Below are 22,437 nucleotides of genomic sequence, written 5' to 3'. Positions count from 1 at the left end.
AATGGTCACACTTTCCATTGTAGGCAGGTATTAACAAATAGGGGGAGACAATCATAGTAGAAGATTACTGTAAGATTTATTTCTTTACTTTTTTTAAAACACTTTTTATTCTGAAATAATTATAGACTCCCAGGAAATTGTGAAAGCAGTAATAGATTCCTGTAAAATTATTTTTAATATACATAATATATCATCATTGTAGAAAATTTAAGGGAAAATAAAGGTACAAATACCAAAATGAAGACTTTAACCATAATGCCAATAATTCAGCAGTAACCACTGTTGATATTTTAGTGTACTATCTTCCACAATTGTCTCGGTATATGCAGTTTTAAAATATTGGGATCACATTCTATATAATTAGTATCCTGATATTCCCCTATTATATTATGCAGTCTTCAAAAATTCCATGGTAATGCTTAAAAGTGATTTGACCATAAATACTTTAATTATTCTACTATTATTGGGTGGTTCTTAATTTTGCTATTGTAAATTATACTACAATAAACAGTTTGAACAATCACCTATCAGTGCTGCTGTTTCCTTAGAACAGATTCCTAGCTGGGCAGACACTATTCATATTCATGTTTCTCCAAATACTCAGGTCTTTGAAGGGCATCACTAAAGAAGAACATCCCAGGAACACCAGGAATATTACATACTAGGGAGTTATCTATGGCACTGAGTAGAACCAAGGTCTTCCCATATAAGGAACCCAGGCCACCTAGTGTGGTGGCTTGAAGCTATCTGTTCCTAAATCTAATTCATTCCTGTGGGTGTAAATCTATTGTAAGTAGGTACATAGGATCTTTTGATGAGGCTACTTCAGTTAAGATGTAACCTACCTCATTTGGGATGAGCCTTAATCCTTTTACTGGAGTCCTTTATAAGAGAATGAAACTCAGACATACAGGAGAAAAAGCCACAGAAATAAAGATGCTGAAAGCAAAGAAATCTGGTAGAGAAGGAAGAGACCAGCAGACACTGACATGGGCCTTGCCATGTAACAGAGGAGTCAAGGAAACATCGCCTCGATGATGCCTTGATTTGGACATTGTCTCAGCTTCAAATTGTAAGCTTGTAAGCAAATAAATTCCCATTGTTCAAGTCAACTGATTTCATGGTATCTGCTTTAAGTAGCCTACAAGACTAAAATAGATAGCAAGCTCGTCACATGTAACCAGGTCTTTGTAAAGAGAAGCTTCAGCAATGATGGGAACAACTGCATCCTTTGACAAACATTCTGGGAAAATGTCTCCAAGTCTCCCAGCCCTCAAAGGGAATCCATATACCCCCAACCGTTCCAGCCTCAAGGGTGTCCCAGATGTCTTCCTGGATTCTGTTCCTGCCCAGGAGACTCACCTGTAACCAACACAGCCTGCTGATCTGACATGGGGGCTGCCTGTATCATCCATCCCTGGATGGCCTTCATAACTCAAGCCACCCAGTTCCTTAGGCTTTCATGACAGGATATTTTGGTGATTATCTCTGAGTCGATCCTTCACTGGACTCAGCTACCTCAAATCCTCCATTAATATCATGAAGGGACATCCCAGTCATCATGCAAGGGAAAGATGACAGTCTCCTTACAAATGAATCCCTGGGGCTTCACTGAGGGATTTTTCCCAAAGTAGCTTTTAACAGAGGGAGGAACAGTGCCTCTCTATCAAACTGGCCTGCAAGTTCAGTATTTGTATACCTAAACTTTCCTCCCATACAAAATGATTCATTCTCCACTTTCCCTTAGCCTATCTTCAATTCCCCTGCTATCCTCAGCCACCCTGAAAATTCTGCTGTCATCTTTTTGAGCCCTGATTAATTTATCCTTTGTAAACCACTCCAACAAGTAAGGAACTATGTGTTCTAGTGAGTATTTACTCTGAGTTCTGTATGGAGAATCTATGTTTTAAATTTAACAATTTAACTTTATAAATGTACCTTAGATATAAGGACTGAGTTGAGTTATATGTACAAATTAGTTCACAGCACACTTATCATTAATCCAGGCAAGGTGCAGCCCTTTCTTTTTAACTCTTCAATCCCTAAACACAATGTCACCAGTCACCTACCATATCACATTTTATAAAGAACCTTAAAATTCTTCTTCTGTGATGTAGTAACTGATACCAGACATGCCTTCCTGCCCTAAACAACTAGAAAAGTAGACAAAACTATATTAAACAGCTCTTTTTTTAGACATTTGACTACAGGAAACAAAGGAATGTGATCCCTGAGAGAAGAAAAACAAACGAGGTGGGTTCTGTGATCATCCTGGTGTTCAGTATAGAGGATCATTTCAATCTATGGAAGAAAGAGAGGAAACCCAAGCCAAACATATCAGTCACACTGAGCTGAGGTGACAGAGACTGGAATCAGAGGTGAGAGAATAAGGTGGCTGGAATTTATGGGCAAAGTATAGGAAAGAAGGTAGATCAGCAGCTAATAGCTCCAGAATTCTTTAAAATCACCTCCTTGAGTACGTTTCAGTAATAAATAGTAATGCATATGGTGAAACTCCAAAAAGCCAGGCAAAAAGTTACGAGCTGAACATTTCCTAGAGAACACATGGTGCTGAAACAGTCAAATTGTGACAAGCCAGAGTGGAGAAAACTTGTAGAATACCCAGGAAATTCAATGGACACATCAGAAGAGTCGTGCCTTAAGAGTAGGGCTCAATTATTCTTAGTGTAAAGGCTCATCTAGACTCGCCATAGCAAAGCTTATAACCAGTCTCAAAATGATCAAGCTAATCCACAATTTAGATAACTGCAAACTACAACAAAATTCAAATCTCTTTTGAAAAGACAACAATATCCAGACAGTCAAATGTAATATTCACAATGATAAGCACCCAATAAAAAACATTAGACATGTGAACAAGCAGCAGAAAAACCCATAACCTAGAGAAAAATCAGTCAATAGAAACAGACTAAAAAGTGACAGAATGACTGAATTAGCAGAGAAGAACTTCTAAAATATTATTAAAAATATTTTCAAGGATTTATGAATGTAATGAATAAAGAAATAAAAGATATGAGACAGAACCAAGTGAAATTTTTATAGCTAAAAACTAACACACCTGAAATGAAGAATTCACTGGTTGGGCTTAGAAGATAAGACAGTACAGAAGACATGATAAATAAACTTGAAGACAGCAGTAAAACTATCCACACTGAAACACACAAAAAAAATCTGAATAAAATGAACAGGGCCTCAGCTATTTGTGGGATGAAATTAAGAATTCTGACATATGTTTAATCAGAATATCAGAAAGAGAAGAAGGGGAATACGTATATATGAAGAATAAATTGTCAAAATGTTTAAAATTTTGATAATAACTATAAATCTAGAGATCAAATAAAAATGAAACCAAAGCAGGATAATCACAAAGAAATACACACCAAGCTACCACATAATCAAATTGCTTAAAATTTGTCATAGAGAAAAAAACTCTAAAATGATCCATATAAAAAGACATATTATTTAGGGAGGGGGACAAAATATAAGAAAAACTGAGGACTTCTTATTGGAAACAATGAAAATCAGAAGATAATGTAATGAAATCTTTAAAATGGTGAAAGAAAAAAGAACTACCAACCTGAATTCATTATGTAGTAATATCTTTCAAACACATAGGCAAAAAAACAAACACTGAGAGAATGTATTGCTAGCAGCATACCTTCACTACAAAAAAAACAAAAACAAAAACAAAAAGTCTTTTAAGGAACTTCTTCAGAATGAAGGAAAATGATATCAAATGCAGACTTGGTTGCCAAGAAATGTAGATCATCGGAAATGGTAAATATGTGTATAAATATAAAAGACTTTTTCTCAATGCTATATTTTTTAAAAGATAAGTGATTGGTTAAAATTAAAGCTAATAATGTATTGTAGGTTTGTGTTTTATAGCATATAGCAAAGTAAACTATTTAACAAAAGACGTTCAGTTTTGAATGGATTGTAAATCATATGCAAAGAAGCATATTATTATGAAAGTAGACTGTGATATGTGAAATCTCCACATTACAAACCTTAAGTAACCACTAAATAAATCATAAAACAAAGAAGTATATTTAATAAGCCAATTGGGAACATGAAATGAAATAATAATAGATACTCAGTATGAAAGAAGACTGCAAAGGAAAAAAGGAAATAAATGAAAACAATAGAAATCTAAAAATTGATAATGGAAGAATTAAAAGTAACCATATTAATAATTATGTTAATTATACATGGTCTAAAAATTTTATTTAAAAGACAGATTATTAGACTGGATAAAAATCACAAGACTCAACTATATATTGTCTACAAAAACCTCTTAAAATAGAAAAACATGATAATTAAAAGAATGGAAAATATGTTTTAGGCAAATATTAATCTTGGACATTTAATAGGTTAAAAATAAAAGAATAGAAAATTTTATGTAATGAAAATATAGAATATTGAATTAGTTAGGGTTCTCTAGGAAAACAGAACCAACAAGAGATTATCTGTAAATATCAGATTTTATGAAAGTGTCTCATGCAACTATGGGGATGCACAAATCCAAATTCCATAGGACAGGATGCACGTGTCCAAATTCCACAGGGCAGGCAGTTAACTGGCAACTCCCATGAAAGTGTTCGATGAACTCAGGAGAGGCTGGCTAGCTGAAGAAATGAAGGTTCTCTCTCTTCTCCCTTAAAAGTCTTCAATTGACTGGATTAAATCCAGCTGATTGAATTCTCTCATTGCAGAAGACATGCCCTTCATTGATGTAATCAGCCACAGATGCAGTCAATTGACTGATGATTTAATAAACCAGCCTTCTGGTTTATTAACCAGCCACAAATGTCCTTGCAGTACTGGTTAGGCCAGTGGTTTGACGAGACACCTGGGCACCATCACCCGGTCAAGTTGGCACATAAACCTAACCATCACAAGCATTTATATTAATATCAAACAAAGCAGGCTTCAGAACAATAATAAGACACAAAGATAAATGTTTCATAATGATTTAGGGTTCAATTAAACAAAAAAATAACAATGAAACATAACTGATGAGGTGGAGCTAACACAGTAGTTAGAGGGAAATGTATTAAATACTTTATAATGGAAAAGAAAGAAGACCTAAAACTAATTATCTAAATTTTTACTGTAAGGAGCTAGAAAACTACAAGGCAATAAAACCAAATAAGTAGGAGGAAAAAAGAGTAGAAAAAATGAAGAAAAAACAAACAGTATAGAAATCAACGAAACAAAAAGCTGGTTCTTTCAAAATATCACTAAAATTTATAAACCTCTAGTTAAAATAATAAAGAAAGAAGTTAAAATACAAATTACCAACATTAGTACTCAAAGAGAGGACACCCTTACAGATGCTACAAACATTAAAACATAAGGAAATATTAAGAACAACTTTATGGCAATAGGTTTAGACAACCTAGAGAAACAGACAAATTCCTCGAAAGAAAAAGTTACCAATATTGACACAATACTAAATAAATACTTAGAAATTATCTTTGCTGATGAATTTTATCAAACATTTAAGGATGAAATACCAATGATAAACAAATTGTTTCAGGAAATAGAGGTGGTAGGAACATTTTACAACTCGAGGCAATGTTACCCTGATACCAAACCCATTCAAAGATGTTACATAGAAAAAATAAAGACCAAAATCATTTGTAAACCTAAATAAATGTAAATACAAATATATTTAACAAAATATTAACAAATAAAATCTATTAATATTTAAAAATCATACTATCTCATCATCAACCAAGGTTTATCCCAGGTATGTAAGGTTGCTTTAATTTTCAAAAATCAAAGATTATAATTCAGTATGCTGACAGGATAAAGAAAAAATAATCATATGCTAATATTATTTGATTTCAAACAACATTTGGCATATATCAACATGCATTTTCAATAAAAACTCTCAGCAAACTAAGTATGGAAGGGAATTTAGTCTGATGAAGAGCACCTGTGGAAAACTTATAGGTGACATCATACATAATGCTGGAATACTGAATATGTTCTCCCTAAGATTGCGAACAAAACAATGGTTTCCTCTTTTAACACTTCCATTCAAAATTCTACTGGCAGATCTATCTAGTAAACAGAGAAAATAAAAGGCAAACTGATTGGAAAGGTGAGAGATAACGCTATTCGTAGACTGCATGGTGACATGTACAGAGAATTCAAAATAATTTACAAAAAAAAAAAGCTACTAGAACTAAGAAATGAATTTAGTAAAGTTTTAGGATACAAAACTAATATCATTATATTTCTATAAACCAGCAACAAATTTTAAAAGCATTATCATTTATAATGGCATGAAAACCATAATATACAGGAATAAATTTGGCACACTCTTTGCAAGATACATGAAACCATGAAATGTTGCTAGGGGAAATTAAGCCCTAAATTAATACAGAGACACATCATGTTTGTAGTTTGGAAGATTTAGTATTGATAAGATGTCAATTCTCCCCAAACTGATGTACAGATTCAATGCAACTGATTTCAAAATCCAAGGAAAGATTTTTGTAAAAATTGGCAAACTGACTCTTAAATTTAAATAGAAATTAAAAGGACTGAAATAAGGAAACTACTTTTGAAAAATTAAAAGACAGAGAGTGTACTCAGCTTGTTTTCAATACATACTATTACATTAATCAAGACAATATAGAGCAATGAAATAGAATAGAGAAAATGAACATAGGCCCCTGAATAAATGGTTAATTTACATTTTGACGTGATGCTAAGGTAATTCAATCAGGAGACTATAGCCTTTTCCACAAATGGTGCTGGAAATCCTATATGAATATGGGAAACATAATGGACCTTGACCATTGCCTCACACCATACACAAAAATTAACTGAAAATAGATCATAAACCTAAAAACTCAAGTCAAAACCATACAACTATTAGAAGAAAACATGGGTGAAAATCCTGGGATTTGCAGCTAGGTTAAGATTTTCTTGGATATGACACCAATCCCCAAAGCATAAAAAAAAAAGAGGAGAAAAAGTAATAAATTGGACTTCATCAAAGTAAAAGTGCCTGTTCTTTGAAAGACACCATTAAAAAAATGAAGCAGCCAACCACTGACTGGGGAAAAAATATCTGCAAAACATATATCTGACAAAGGACTTGCATTTACAATACAAAAAATACTTATAACTTTTAAAAAATAAAAAGACAAACATCCTACTTGAACAAAAATGGACAAATTCTTTGATGGACACTTCCCAAAAGAAGATATAAAAATAGCCATTAAGCATGTAAAAGAGATTCAACATCATTAATCATCAGGGGAATGCTAATTAAAACCTCAAAATCATAATACAACGCAACCACTAAAATGGCTAAAATTAAAAACCGAAAGCACTGATCATTGTCAAGGATGTGGAAACTGGAACTATCATCACTGCTGGAGGGAGTGTAAAATGGTACAATCAGTTTGAAGAATTATTTAACAGTTTTTAGATAAAGTTAAGTGTGAATTAATATATGACCCAGAAATTCCACTCCCCAAGATTACTGAAAACTGACTACACAAAGACTTGCACAAAGAATTTTCATAGCAGCTTGATACATAATAGCCATGAACTTAGAAACAACCCAAATGTCTTAGATAAACAAATGGGAAAAATCTGTTCAGCAATAAACAGGAACAAACTACTGATACAGGCAACAGGATGGGTGGATCTCAACTACATTGTGCTGAGCAAAAGAAACCAAACACAAGAGTACATGTTTTAGTTTCCTAGCTGCTATCACAAATACCATAAAACGGAGTTCTGGTTTGCTAAACCTGCCAGAATGCAAAATACCAAAAATGGATTGGCTTTTATAAAGGGGATTTATTAGGTTACAAGTTTACAATCTAAGGCCAAAAAAGTCCAAACTAAGGCATCAATAAGAGGATACCTTCACTGAAGAAAGGCCGATGGCATCCAGAATACCTCTGTCAGCTGGGAAGGCACCTGGCTAGCATCTGTTGGTCCTTTGTTCCCAAGTTCTGGTTTCAAAATGGCTTTCTCCAAAATGTCTCTGGCCTTCTGTCTCTCTTAGCTTCTCTCTCTTAGCTCCTCGGTGATTCTAAGCATCTGAGGGTCCTCTCTTAGCTTCTCTGAGACAAACTGGCCTTCATCTCTTAGCTTAGCATCTCCAAGCATCTTTCTGAGCTCTCTTCAAAATGTGTCTGTCTTTTATCCTCTCATAAAAGATGCCAGTAAATTAATTAAGAAGCACCTTGAATGGGTGGGGTCACACCTCCATGGAAATAATCTAATCAAAAGGTCTCACCCACAGTTGTGTGGGTCACATCTCCATGGAAACAACCTAATCAAAAGATCCCACCCATAACAAGTCTGCACCCACAAAATTGTACTAAAAGAACATGGCTTTTGTGGGGGACATAACAGATTCAAACCAGCCTAAATGGGTTGACTTAATGACTGGAGTTCATTGGCTCACAGTTTCAAAGGCTAAAAGGATTGCTTCCTCCCAGGTTGTATCTTCTAGCTGGTCAATAATCTTTGGGTTTTCTTGGCTTTTCTGTCACATGGCAATGCACATGTCAGCATCTTCTCCTTTTGCTACTGAGTTCCATAACTTCCAGCCTTTGGCTGCTCGCAATGGCTTCTCTTCATCTGACTTTCACTCTGCTTATAAGGGACTTCAGTAATCTGGATTAAACCCAACCTGATTAAATTGGGCCACACCTTAACTGAAATAACTTCATCAAAAAGTCCTATTTACAATGGGTTCATACCCACAGGAATGGATTTAGATTGAAAGCATGTTTCTGTGGGTACATAACTCCAAGCCAGCATAGTACATACTGTTTAATTACATTTATATGAAATTTTAGAATGGGCATAACTAATCTTTAGAGACTGAAAGCAAAACAATGATTGCCTTTAGTTGGGAGGGAAGAAAATTGACTGCAAAGAGACATAAAGGGATGCAAGATGGCAGCCACCACAGGATCAGGAGTAAAAATCCCTCGCAAGTTCCAACTATTGGAAGAACTTGAAGAAGGCCAGAAAGGAGTAGGAGATGACACAATTACCTGGGGTCTGGAATATGATGAAGACATGACACTGACAAGATGGACAAGGATGATAATTGGATCTCTGACAACAATTTATGAAAACCAAATATAAGCCTTAAAATAGAATGTGGACCTAAATACCCTGAAGCACCCCTTTTTGTAAGATTTTTAATAAAAATTAATGTAGATGGTTTTAATAATTCTAATGGAGTGGTGGACTCAAGAACCATATCAGTGCTAACAAAAGGGCAGAATTCATATAGCATTAAATTTGTCCTGCAAGAGCTTTGGTGCCTAATGATGTCTAAAGAAAATATGAAACTCCCTCACCCACCTAAAGGACAATGCTGTAGCAATTAATCAAAAAAGAAAAACCACAGGCCCTTCACCCACCACCATTCTATTCAAGCAGTCCTCAATTTTCATAGTCCTAAATTTTCTAGATACATCTTGTAGAATCAAAGTACTGGAAAGGAAGGTCCTATTCAAAGGCATTTTATCTGAAGATACTGTAAATGATACTTTTTTTTGTTATCTGAAATGTATAAGTTGTGCTCTAAAAAATCATTCTGTCAAGTATAACCACGGTCTACATAGTTGAACATGTGGGATCAAGAAAGTATATTTAAATTGGCTTCCCTCATAACCAGTAGGACACAGCTAACTCAACTGTGAAAAGACACATCACACAATCAGCTTGTTGCAGATTATGTGGCCTGAGGTCTCTACCTTCTCCCTCTTTCCCTCCCCCTGCCTTCCTCCTTCCTTCTCTCTCTCCAAAAGCCCTCCAGATTGGGGTGATTTATTAGAATAAATGTGAAGGTTTAAGGTTGCAGCCTGTGTGACTACTGCTGGGTGTGTATGGGTGCTTCATCTGCACACCGTGGTTTCTTTTTTAAGTCTCAAATGACTAACCCCCTTCCAAATCATTGTCTTTTCCCCACTCTCCCCTACCACCCTTGGCAAAAAAATTAATTGTAACCTCCTCTGCTCCTCTGAAATTGGCCTTTGGTGAGGAATTCTTTCAGGACTTTCCCCATTACCCTCCCACCCATCCACACCCTGCCCATATCAAAGGGAGCCGCTTTTCCCTTCCGCCTGCTGAAATCCCTTCCAGCACCTTCACTACCCAACTCTTTCCATGACAATTTCTTGCTATGGCCAGAAACCATCAGGTAAGGTTGGAAAGAGTCTCAGACCTGCCTTGTTTCATTTTAGAACCACATTTCTTTACTCTCTGCCAGCCTGGGAAATGAAAATTGGGTCCTCAGCCCTGCCATCCTCTGCTGTCACCATCAGCTGATGTATTATTTTTTTAGCTCAGGTTTTGATAGGTGAAAAGAACAGTCACCAGGGCTTCTCAGACCAGTTCTCAAAGTCATTGGTGGTTAAACTTGAAGAAAGGCCACATGAAGACACTTGTAAACACATAAAATCCCTCTGCATGAGTGTTTTCTTTTCTTGTAATTGCTTTTGCTTTTAAAAATTGAAGAAGTTTTGAACAAACAGGGCTCTCTTTTGGTCATCCTTGCAATCCATTTGGGTCTAGTTTGGAATCTGACAACTGGAACTAAAAGAACCTTGAATTCAGTGCATACTTTGGTTTTGGTGCCGCTGCCTCTCAGGATCCCTGAAATTGGCGGGATTGACTTCCTAACAAATTGCTGCGTTTTCCCACTTTTCTGGTCAGGAACACTAAATGCTAAAATGTGGATGCATACTGAAATAAAAGCAATTCATTTTTCCTAAATCGAAATACAAAACAAAACAACAGCAATGGAAAAGAGACATTAGGAAACTTTCTGAGGTGACTACAACATTCTGTATCTTGACTTAAGCGGTGGTTATATTGTTACATACATTTGTCACACAAATAAACTGTACACTTATAATAGACGATTTATATTGCTGGTTCTATATTATAGCTCAATGTAGTTAATTTTAAAATGAAGTAAAATAATGCATATACCTTATAGAACACATAATGGTGTTTTAGATCTATGTTTCCAATTTAACTAGGAGAGGTTATGCTATAAATCACATTTAAAAAATGTTTTCATTCAATAGTTTTTTCTGAGATATATCCATATCTCTGCTTTTACTGTTTATTTTTCTAGGTGTTTAACTTGTGGAAATAAAATCATAAAAATTTTTTATCATGTTTAAACAAATCTACTATTTCTCTAGTTATGTTCCTCTTTTCTTTCCTAATTAGGTATTTGTTCTTTCCCTTGAGTGTTGTCTTTTAATCTTTTCCAAGAAACAACTTTGACTCTTAATGGTCCTCTCTTGAACCTTTTGTTTTATACTTGATTAGTTTCTACTCTTATCTTTATTTACTTTCTTCTAATTTATTTTGGTTTACTTCCATTTTCTATTTTCTTAGGTGAGAAATATAGTTAATAAATTTTAGCTTTTATTATTTTTTTAATAGAAATGTTTTCTACTATAAATTACCCTCTAAAAAAATCAATACTGTTTCACAGCATCCCACAGTTATGATAAGTGGTATTTTCATTATTGCATTTTTAAAACTAATCACTATTAAAGTAAAAATCAAGTTGCCTTTACATTTGTCTTGCAACTATAAATAACTCAGATAAAACCAAAATTTCCTATGCATTTTAATTCTCTGTTACTAAATTGTGCATATAATACTCCAATTCATGCTGCTGCTATAATGGATAGTTGATTACAATTAAAATACAATAGAAATACAAACAACTCACATGTAAGGTTCGTATACAAATAATATTTACCAAAACTTTTCTGAAAATATAGTTCCATTCATCTTTAGTTTGAGCATAAGGATAGTCTCTTCAGTAACTATGGTCTGTTAAACTGATAATAAAAAAAAGATAATCAAAATTCATTTTGATGAGAGACAAAGAAGTCAAAAGATTTTTTTATGTGATTTTGGAAGTCCATACAGTTGGTTTATTTCAGGGCTGAATTAAACTTGAATGAAATCTGTGTTTTCAGTATCTGATGGTGGCTGGAAAATCAAGCCCATGCAGGCTTCCTCAAGGAGGCTGAGAAGGGAAAGCAAGGCTTCTTGTCATTGAATGAACTTATCCACTGCGACAAGGAAACTCCATGGGGTGGAGAAAAGGTGAACACAGACTGGGAATATAGGTAAAATCCTGAATGAAGGGAGATAAAAGTTCTGCTTTCAGATAAGTTTCTTCTTAAGGGGTCCAAATCCTCCCTTTGGAAAAGTTATTTGGGATGGTATGACTCTAGATTCATCATCTAGCAAACAGGATCATTCTTACAATTTTAGTCATTAGCTAGACTTGTCTTGAGTGTTAGATCTGTCTTTGTTGAGTTTATGTCCTCCTTAAGTTCTCAACTGTTCCTTTTCAGCTTTTACTAGCTTTCCTCTTGGCTTTATATTTCTGATGACTGTTTATCTAGATTGTTATTCTCTAAGGATGATAGGATTTATTTTTCATACTCCTTTTGACCATAACTAAGCTTATCAAGGACTTTGCATCTTCCTTGAATTGGTTCAGCAAGCATTTTGGGGCAAGCTATTTTCCCCCCTTTTACATAAAATAAACTTTTGACTGACTGATAAAGTTTGAACAAAAAAGCCGAATGAATGCTGAGTTCAGCTGCACATACCAGTGAATTCCACAAGTGGCCACCTAAGCTGGAGCTTGTTCTTGTGCAGCACCATGTTAGGCAGCTTCCCAAGCATCAGTCCTAAGTCAAGCTCCACAGTGTTTCAGAGTCTCTCCATGGTGCTGAAGCCTACCACAGAGCCCCCTCCAGTAATTTTAGTCCAGTAGCAGCAACAACTAGAAAATCCCTCAGCATTGTACCTTGAACCCAACCTACTTGTAACCAGGACACATCATCAGAAGAACTGGGCAGCAGGGAAAAGAACTATAGTAAAGAATTTACAAGCCCCTATTACTATTCAGTATTCCTGCTTTTTTCTTTCTTTTTATTTTTTATTGGAAAAATGTTTATAATATGAAAAAATAGAATAGGTCCACCAACATATCTAACAATTGTTAATACTGTGCCATATTTCCCTTCTTTCTGTTTCTCTCTCTCTCTCTCTCACTTGCTCTGCATGTATGTGTGTGTTTCCTATATCATTTCAAAGTAAATTATAGAAACTTGACACTTCACATGCATCTACAACTAAAAATGAGGTTACTCACCTGCATTACAGATACCAATATCATGCATTATAAAATTAAAAATTTCCAAAAATCATTAAATAGTCTATATTCAAACTTCCACAATGTAAATTCAATTTTTGTTTTCTTTTTTTTACTAAATTCTAACCAAGGAATGACATTATATTTGGGTGTTACATCTTTTGATTCTATCTCTCTTTCTTTGTAAATGTTGATGTATCATATACATACTCTTGAATCTCTTTACTTCACATTAAACAGAACCCATCTTTTTATTTTTACATTTTTGTTGTTGAGACACAGGTACAGTAGGGTGCCCCTATCAAGCTGTAGAACATGTCTGGCACCACATGATATCCCTTTATTTTCTTCTATACCACTCTCTTCTGCTAAGGAAGACATTGCTCTGACTTCTGTTGTCATCAATAGATTTTTATCTGTTCTTGAATTTTGTGTAGCTAGACTGTGCTCTTTGTGTCTGGCCTCTTTGTTTGGCATAGTATCTGTGGGAACCATACATATTCTTACATATAAAATAGTTTATTACTTTTTTCTCTTCAGTCTTCCATTGTATGGTTGGGAGTAGTTTGCTCTACTGATAACAGGCATTTGGGTTGTTTCTAGCTTTTGGCTCTTCTGCATGGGGTTGCCATGAACTTCTTCCTGTTAAGTCAGTAGACTCACAGGAAACAGTGCATTAATTTCTGCTGGATGTGTGACTTGGAGATGGAAGAAGCCAGAAGTCCAAATCAGGATGTTGGCAGGGTCATGCTTGCCTCTGAAGGTTCTAGGGAAAATTCCTTCCTTGCTGCTTCCGAGTTTCTGGTGGTTGGAAACCATTCCTGTTTGATGTGTAGATGCATCACTCCAAGCTCTTCCTTTGTCATCATGTGGGGTTTTCCCTGGGTGTTCATGTGTCCGTGTCTTCACATGGCCCTTTTATGAAGACATCAGTCATTGGATTGATGGCCCTAATCAAATATAACCTCATATTAACTTGATTACATCTGCAAAGACCTTATTGCCAAATAATGTCAAATTCACAGGGTTAGGGAAGGCACAATTCAGTCCACAACACCTTCAAGTTCTAAAATATCCATTTAACTCTTTAAATAGTTTTGAAGTTCTTCTGAGATTCTCCAACTCTTTATCATAATGAGCATCTTTTTAAAATACTTGAAATGTACTTACAGTAATATTTTAAAAAATCATGTTCTGCAATTTATAACATCTGGATTATCTTATTGCCCTTTTATATTTACTTACTCTTTTTCTAAATGGGCCACACTTTCCTGTTTCTTTACATGTCTAGTAATATTTTATTGTACACTGACATTGTACTGATATGTTACAGAGAGCCTGGATTATGCACATTTCTTCTAAAGGATTTTTTCTACTGTTATAGCAGCCAGTTAAATTACTGGGGAGTATTTTCAATGATGATAGGCTTGTTTTAGTCTGTGGGAAAGTGGATGGGTTTTAGTTTTGCCCGCAGTCCTAAGGACTGACCCTTATATGAGGGTATGGTCCTTACTACAAAGGCATGACATTTTGCTCTTAAATGAATAACAAATTGGCCTTCCAATTTCTTCCAATATTGCATGAATTCTAGTGTTTCCATTCAGTTCTTAGTCCACAGCAGCTGCTTTGTGCAAGGTTTGTGTAATCTGACATGTGCATATCCAATTCAGTCCTTGCCTAAGAGCCACAATGAAACCTCACAGAAACTTCTGATCCCTCTTTTCCTAGCTGCTGCTTCTGTATGCTTTTCCAAAGCTTACCGTAAACAACTCTGTAACTTCCAATCCCTTCTGAAGCCAGGAACTCCAATCTCTGCCTCCACTTTAAGTGATACTACCATGGGCTCCACATTGCTGTTTGGGTGTCAGGAAAATATCCCTAGTCAGGAGCTTGAAACCAAGTGTCACAACCCTAAGCTGAGTTTTTTCCAATGCCTGAAAATGTTGTGTGGTGTTTTGTTTCTGCTTTTGTTTTTTCACCTGCAATCAGACAAATATGGCACTAGTTATTCTGTCTTAGTGGGATGCAAAATCATCTTTCATTTAGTTTTGATTTGCATTTCCATAAGGGGTAAAGATTTTGAGCACATTTGTATGTTTGCTAGCAATTTGAATATCCTTTTTGAAAAGTCATGTCTTTTATGCATTGTTATTTGGGTTATTTGTATTTGTGTGTGTGTGTGTGTGTGTGTGTGTGTGGATTTATAGTAGTTCTTTGCATAGTCTGGATGATTTCTTTGAATGATGAATTCATTGCAAATATCATTTTCCAGGCTGTGGGCTTGCCTCTTTACTCCCTTAAAAGTATCTTCTATTTCATAAAAAATTCTTAATTTGGGTGTAGTTTAATTTGTCAGTCTTTTGTTTGTTTGTTTGTTTGTTTGTTTTTTGCACATGTGTTTGGAGCTTTTTGTTTCCTATTTACATATCTCTGCCCAACACAAAGCCATGAGTAAATTCTCCTCTATTTTCTTCTAGAAGCCATATGATTTTAACTTTTACATTTAGGTTTAGAATTCAGGTCTTAATTTTTATGCATAGTATGAGAAACAGGTCTTTTTTTCATGAACATCTGATTGCAGCAGAAGCATATGTTACAGGACCTTTCTTTTCTATTGAGTTTCATTGGCCCCTTTCATCAAGAATAAGAGGCTTCATGTGTGATGATCAATTTCTGGACTCTATTTCCTCGTATTTGTCTTTCTGTCTATTCTTGCACCAAGACCATGCTAGCTGTACCTTTGTGGTTAGTCTCAGAATCTTGTAGTACAGGGCATTCCACTTGGGTGTTCTTTTTTGAGATTACTTTCGGACTTCCTTTTAATGCTAGGTTTACTCAGGCATAATTTACATCTGCCAGGCTTCTGATAGAGAACCTGGTGGATCTCTGTCTCCTCAACCCTGAAATTCATACCCATCAGAGTTATGAACTTAGCTTATTTAGCCTTATGCCCCAGGTAGATTCAAATCATGGCAAATATCTTAAAAAGGAATATTGGGTATATTTTGCAGGTTCCCCTCTCTAGCAAAACTTTTTATTTTCCAAGCTCTTTAAATTGACTTCTTTTAATCTGCTTTTCTGGCCTTGTGTCCCACCTCTCATACCATCCCAGAAGTCAGAATATATGTCTGATTGGGAATAATGGCTGTGCTTGGGGAAGATTTTCTGGTTCCAACTTGTCATATCAATTAATATGGCCAGAAAAGTTCTGTTCATTTCTCTCTCCTAGTAGTGTCCCTCTGCCAAGGCCAAGCCTGATTCTCAACTTATTTTAAGAATTGACAAATTGTGCCAGTAAAGGAAACACCAGCTCACTCATGAAGGACATTTATCTCTGGTCTTTTCATTCATCTAGTTCTTTTTCCTTCCGTGGCTCTCAAATGCTAAAAGTATGATTTTTAATGCATCCATTTTATATAGTTTTGTAGTGGGACCTATGGCCTCCTGTTACCTACTACATTATAACTTGAAGCTGATTTCTTCTTTGATCCTTGAGTTATTTACAAGCGTTATAAATTTCTATACTTGCCTGTTAAAATTATAGCGTAATGGCAAAGGACTTAAATTGAAAGAAAAGAACTCAATGTCGCCAGTTTAAGTAAAACAAAACAGAAGGCTATGACTCATAAAATTGTTGGAATAACGGGATAACATTCTATCTAGGTTGATTAATAATTCCCAAGAGCCACATAAAGAATTGGGCATCAAGGTGGGTACTACTTTTGCCTCAAATGGGGAGGACACCACATTCAAGAAGCTATAACCTCAGCTGCTGGCTCGAGAGGCACATCGCCTTTGTTATGGTCTGAACTAGCCAAAGGCATGCTGTATTCCTTTACTTTTCTTTTCTTTTTTTTATTTTTTAAACATTTCCTACAAAAATGTTACACGGTTCTGAATCAAAGTCTTACGTCTTACTTAAGGACACAGAGTTGAAAGGACTCAAATCACATGACTGTAGCCCCAAATGGAAAATTATCTGGGGAAGGGGACAAAATTCTACCTTGAGAAGGTAATTTTTACTGTGGGAAACTATCAAAATGTGGAGAGGATGTTAACTAATCAGGGGATTTTACAATAGATTTATGTGCAATACCAATCATTTTTGTTGTCTATTTCTAATTTAATTCCATTTAGATCTGTAGTCTATATGGTGCCAGTTCTTTAAAATTTATTGAAATTTGTTTTATAACCTAGTAAATTTTCTAATGCATTCTATGTATGCTTGAAAAAAATGCATATAATCTGATTGTTGGATTCAATATTGCACGTATATATAAACACCTGTACACATACCTAAAACATCTGATTAACTTTATTATGACTACATGTTAAAAGGATGACATTTTGGATATTTAGAGTCAAATAAAATATATTAGTAAATTAGAGTCAAATAAAATATATTAGTAAATTAATTTCACCTGTTTCTTTTTTACCATTTTGGATATGAATACTAGAAATTTAAATGCCACATTTGAGGTTGACTATATTTCTATTAGACAATGTTCTATATTCTTACTAATTTTTAGACTATCTGATTTATTAGTTACAAGGAAGATATTTGTTTGGCTTGCATCAAGTTAAAAATTATTGCTTGTATTCTTCGTTTTCTGAAAGTTTCATCACTAATATTTTTGAAACTTATCAAATACTTTCTCTGCATCTATTAAAATAATCGTACTTTTTCTTCTGCAATCTGAGAAAGTAGTGAATTATATTGACAAGAGTAATAGCTCATTATTACTTTAGTTGTGTTTAATTTTCAACAATGAGATTGAAAATTAATGACAGATAAAGAATATAGAGTGAAATGAAGAAAATTCATGGACTATGGAGTCATTAAAGTCAAGGTTAGGGAATGTTACCTTTTTGTTGAAAGAGTATGAAAGAGTACTGAGGAGTGTCCAGTAAATTGTGCAACCCAGAAGGCAAAGCTAGAAAGAATGATTTTGTGGTGATGGTGGCAATTCACACTAAAAGGTTTTGAAGAGACAGTAGGAGGTAAAAAAATATAAGAGCTAAACTTGATCATCTCATTTATTTAACCTCTAACCCAGAGGTCTGTTTCATGAGAGAGAAGAAAATCTATGCCATGACAACTCTATCATCTCCATCTTAAGCACCACACATACCCCCAACTAACACCCCAAAGGAACATTTTCTTCATCTCTCAGAAAAGTAGTATACACTAGAGAATTGACAGGAGTGAATATAATTTTGACTGTCATCTAACATGTCATATGAAATATCAGACATTGCCTTTGATTAAAAAAAAAAAAAAAACTGTTACCATAAATTTAAGGCAGAAATTTCAGAAGAAAAAACCTTTTTTTGTTTTTATATCTTAAGATAATTTTATAAAGTAAATCCTCCTGTAACCTTCAGGCAGACAAAAAAAAATTGCATTTGGTAATTGAAGCCATTATCCAATTTCTTGTAAATAATCCACTAAGATATTGTATTTCCCTATGACAACCTAATTCTCATTGATATTTTAGTCAGCTCTCTCCAAAACCGATGTTAATCAACATGCTTTGAAAAATGATGTAAATCCCTATGTTCAACATCATGGATATCTGGTTTATTCTTGCATAATGACCCAAAAGATCTTACCCATGGGCTTTAGACCAGAATTAGTGTAATCATGCATGTTCAGGTTTAATGTCTAGCAACCCAGTTTTCATTCAGCATTAATGTGAATGATATAAAAAGAAGCATTTAAAAGTCAGTAATGGGATTTATAAACTTAATGAATAAATTCTATCTTCAGCTGCACTTGCATCATTGTTGATGGCGTTCTTTTAAAATATTAGATGGTGATTCACAAGTAGTTTCCAAATATGGCATATTCTGTTCTCATTCCCTTTTTAATTCCTGGCAAATTTCCATGCTTATCCATTTTCAAGACGGATGTCGCATGTGTTTGAAATTACATAATCAAATAAGTAAGAAAAAGCAAGACTGCAAATATTGTGCATGAAAGTTTCACTACATCTATCAATTTGTTTGCAAGAACTAAATGATTAATCTTACATCAAAACAAAATGTGAGTTTTGGTCATGGCTTACCTTGTTTTTAATTTTTATTATGTGAAATGGAAAGAATGGATTCTTTCAATCACATTATCAATAGAATATAATTATACATGTAGAATATTACCTAGAAATATGACATTTTGTGACATTAATTTCATACTGACTTGCAAATAAAAAGTCCTTCCTTGATATACAGTTGAGTATTTTTACAAATTTTGAAGCTATTATTTAACGGATGAAACTGTGTTAGAAATTATGTATGGCCCATATGCGTTACTGAAATTACATGTGCTAAAACTATGTAGAAATGAAAATGCTCAATTCCTCACAAAAATTCCCTTTTAAACTGGAATTGCTGACCTCTGGTCAGTAAGGCAGACTGAGCTGATTCGGCACCCCACAACAAATATAAGCCTAATATATAGAAATATCAGACACAATATGATAAAATACCTACATTACAGAGCTAAGCTTGGAACCAAGAATGAAAATATCCATGTACTTAAAGTGGTTTTCTAATTATTTAGAAGGAAATATATGACTCAATGTCCAGGATCTGGAGTCTCATACCCCATATGGGAGAAGAGTCCAAGCTGAGGGCCTGTTGCACATGATGAAAGCTGGAAGATCCCAAAACATTGCTCCACACAAGAAACAAGAGTAGGAAAATTCTACATCACAGCCCAAAAAAGCAGAAAGAAAACCTGCCATCTTTCTGGGGTCATAGGTAGAAGTAAACTGGAAGAACCCTGAACTTCTGACCTGGGCCAAAAAAACATGGTCCTTGCCATGTGGGATCTGAAGCCAAAAATTGAACATAAAAATTGTAACCAGTAAAACATATCAGGTCTAACAGAGGTTAGTATGAAATCATGCCTGTAAAGTTGCTTCTATAACTTGAGCACTCCCATAGAAAATAACTATCAGGGAAGTTTAATTCATGCTTGAAAATCATAGACCACCATGTGCAAAATACTAGGTAAGTCTAAGCCTGACGTACTAGATCATTGTAAAAGTGACATTTAGACTAAGAATGTATTAAATGTTCAAAATAACATAAATGGAATTGACACCATCTGTCAAGAACAGAACAGTAGGAGAAAGCTATTCCCTCTCTACAAAGAAAGGCTTTATGTTGAACACTCAGAGAGACTAATATGACTCACTAAATGTAGGTGTGGATATTTGAATCTAGCCTGTAGAATCTAAAAGTAATGGAGATAATGTGACTTGCTGATCTGAAAGTGGAGCCTATGGTGAAGTATTCAGGGTTCTCTAGAGGAACAGAATATATATATATGGAGAGAGAGAGAGAGAGAAATTTATTTTAAGGAATTGGCTTATGGAATTGGGTGGGCTGGTGGCAAGTCCAAATTCTATGGTGTGGGCCAAATTCCATAAGTCAGAAAAATTCTAGTAAGAGTGATGTTGAAGTTTTAAATCTAAAATCCACAGGGGAGGAGTAGAGGGCGTAGTCTTGAAGCAGAATTTCTTCATCTGTCTGGAACTCTCAGATCTTTTGCTTTTAAAGCCTCCAAATAATTGGATGATGCTTGCACACATTATTGAGGGTAATCTCCTTTACTTCAAGTCAGTTGATTGTGGATGATAATCTCATCAACAAAATATTTTCACAGCAACATCCAGGCTAGTGATTGAGCAAACAATTGGACACCATAACCTAGTCAAGTTGACAAGCAAAATTAATCATCATAAGTGCTGCTCATTTTGACTGATCTGCACTGTCAGTATTTTTCAGGACTAAGAATACATGACTGATTTCCTTGGACCAGATAGGGATGTGAAAGAGAGAGCCTATCTAGGAGAGTAAACATAATTCAGAAGTGGGAAGCTGGAAATGTAGCCACATAGCTAGTAGGCACTTAGGAAATAGACAGTTGACAAGCTGAAATCAGGATACCTTCTACTTCATCAAGGAAATGCAGATGCAAGTTCCCCAAAAGTTGGGCATGGGTGTGGGGAGAAAGGAGGAAATATCTGAAGACCCAGCAAACAATCCATAAGAAAAATATTTAGCTTTGTAAGTCTATCCCTGCTCTATTCCCCTGCAGGCTGACCTGTATGGACTGCATCAAGCCTCCAGCTCTTGGTTGGTTGGTTGTAGACAGTAGAAGACACCAGCAGGATACTGGAGGATGGGATGAAAGAGAAATTGCTTATTTACTCCTTGGCTACTCCCTGCTGGGATGTAGGCTGCCAGTATTTGTGTTCTTCCCCCCAAGGCCAAAATTGTTGATGGGTGATCCTTGGGCTGGTGGTGGCTTCCAATGGTTACTAGCCACAGAGTGCTTCACCTTTTCCTTGAAAATATCCCCTTCTTTAAACTCTTGAAAAGCACCTGTTTTGTATTGCCAGCTGTCTCCTGCTTTGACCTTGACTGATACAGACCTTATTTGTTAAGCCAGAACTCTCCTCATCCCTTACATCTCCTCCCTATCAAACTCCTTCAAACCAGGAGTCTTCGAAACCAAGGTTAAGAAGCCAAGAAAAGCCCTACAGAAACTCAAGGTAGAGAGAAGATGCAGACAACACAACCTCCCCCCACCCCCAACCCCACCCATCCTAACCTCAGATTTCCTTCACACACCTGGCCCAGGCTAGCAGTGGGGAAAAGTTTTAACATTACCAGGTTAGAGTCTTGACTATTGCATGGGACTATAATGATCCTATGAAACTAGACAAATTAATTACCAAATTAAGACAATATTGAATTCCTCTAAATAACCATATGACTCATTATTAGCCAATGACAACAAGAAATGTCATAGAACTATCCAAATTATTGCCCATTACTTATGAAGAATTCCCAGAGCATCATTTAAAAGGGACTAGGGGGAAACATGAAGTTGCTTCATGATTAAATCCCACAATTCATGATTGTCTAATTTACCAGTTACATATAGAAGCAAAATGGAGGTTGGAAGGATATACACCAAAATCTTGATGATAGTGGCCCCTGGGGAGGAAGGGAAAGTAATGAGATAGTGGTCAAAGATAGTTCAACATTATATATCTATTTGCCTTGTATCTTTTGTAAAAAAGATATATAAAGTAGCAATGTTAATTTTTGCCAACTGTGGCTGGTGGGGGAATAAATGTTTATTATAATATCCTTGGTACTTTTTTCTCTCTCTTTTTAAATAGGGCCTCTTACTGTTA

At 35.2% G+C, this 22,437-nt stretch overlaps 1 pseudogene; it reads left to right on the top strand.

The window, feature by feature from the left end:
* Positions 1 to 8,964: 8,964 nt before the first annotated feature.
* On the top strand, positions 8,965 to 9,407 carry LOC119533361 (annotated as a pseudogene).
* Positions 9,408 to 22,437: the final 13,030 nt, after the last annotated feature.

Source organism: Choloepus didactylus, chromosome 4 (genome assembly GCF_015220235.1).
Source record: "Choloepus didactylus isolate mChoDid1 chromosome 4, mChoDid1.pri, whole genome shotgun sequence".
NCBI classification, from domain to species: Eukaryota; Metazoa; Chordata; class Mammalia; order Pilosa; family Megalonychidae; genus Choloepus; species Choloepus didactylus.
The sequence above is the reverse complement of the archived record's forward strand: the minus strand, read 5'-3'. Positions and strand labels throughout refer to the sequence as shown.